The sequence below is a fragment of the Corylus avellana genome, chromosome ca10 (assembly GCF_901000735.1).
Source record: "Corylus avellana chromosome ca10, CavTom2PMs-1.0".
Taxonomy (NCBI): Eukaryota; Viridiplantae; Streptophyta; class Magnoliopsida; order Fagales; family Betulaceae; genus Corylus; species Corylus avellana.
This window is the reverse complement of record NC_081550.1, coordinates 16796014-16797651: the sequence shown is the minus strand read 5'-3', so window position 1 is coordinate 16797651 and position 1638 is coordinate 16796014.

Here is a 1638-nt window from a genome sequence, read left to right as displayed (position 1 = left end):
ACAAATTGAAAAACAAAAAGCCTAGATAGTAGAGAAAGATGCCATCTTTGAGGCCTGTTTCCATCAGCTTGAGGCCATGTTCCTGTCGACCTTTGGATCTGCGCCCCACAGAGGTAATGATATATTTTATGTTGTTTTTCTAACAGTTGTTAACTGTTAGAAACCCTTAGGCTTCATAAAAGTCTCAGTTAGCAATGCTTTGTTACAGTGGTCCATTTTAGAACTAACATATATATATATATATATATATATATATTTGCATCACTGTATAGACATGTCTCGAATTTTTGTATTGATTATTATTGGTTCACAACTCATTTGCAGGTAATGCAGATTAAGTGTTGGGGGGTGACTTTTTTGGAGTTGGGCTGAGCACGTCGTTTATCATCACTGTTTGTATATATTTTGTTTATTGGTTTGTATATAGTCGTTTGTTGATGTATATAGTTAGATTAAACTATATATTTGTTGAGACTAATTGGAACTTATTTGTAGCAGATAGTCCAGAAGTGTTTGATTGTATATTTGTTTTGCGTTGTGTTGGAACGGTGTTTTTGATGTATATATCTGTTTTTTTATGAGTTGTGTTGGAACGTAGTATATGTGTTGGAATTTTGTTTAATGAAGTTGTATTAGAATTTCATATGTATTGAATGTATTGGAAATTGGATATGTATTAGATATTGAATATTGGATATGTATTATATACTGAATATTGGATATGTATTGGATATTGGATATATATATATATTGAATATGTATTGGATATTGGAATTGTAATATTTAATTGAATATATATATATATATATACACTGCCATGTCAAAAATAATTTTAACGTGCTGAAACTCAACACGTCAAAAAAATCTTTTTGACGTGTTGGTCTCCGACACGTCAAAATTTTTTGACTTGGAACTGTAGACACGTCAAAAATCTAGAATTTTTGACACCTCCTGTTTTAACAGTTCAGAAATGTCAAAAGGCGCACGTCAGAAGGGGTTTTTGACGTGACACGTAAAAAACTCCTAGTCAAAAATTCACTGCATTTTTGTAGTGTCAGGACAGTTGGTCAAGTTGCTCGGGATCTCCCTTGTCAACGAGTTTTTGCTAAGAAGGGGATTCTGCAGTCTGAACAAATGAGTAACTTCTTGTGGAATTTTGCCGTATATGAAGTTGTCTTGGAGATCAACCAACCTAAGAAAGCTGAGGTTGCCACTGAAAGGTGATATGGATCCACGCAAAGCATAGCCTTGTAGGTCCAAGGCTGTAACTCTTTGATGCTGGTGGCCACATGTAATCCCCTACCAACTGTAGAAGTTGATAGAATCATTCCAGGAGCTCAAGATGGTATGCGGGTCATCTGTTATTAATTCTTTGAATCTGAACAAAGGCAGACGATAGGTCTCATTTGTTGGAGTGGCAGCAATACTGGTTGGTCGCAAGCAGAGTAAGCTGATAGAAGAGAGAAGAATGACATGAAGGTTTATGAAGCATAATGCACGTATGTTGAGGATGTGAAGCTTCATTGGGTTGGAGAAGCAGAGAAAGTTGGTGAAATATTGGTGCAAGGCAGAGCAAGATGCAGAACATTATTAGAGTTCTTGTCAACTTCATCCATCATTCCATCTAATATATATATC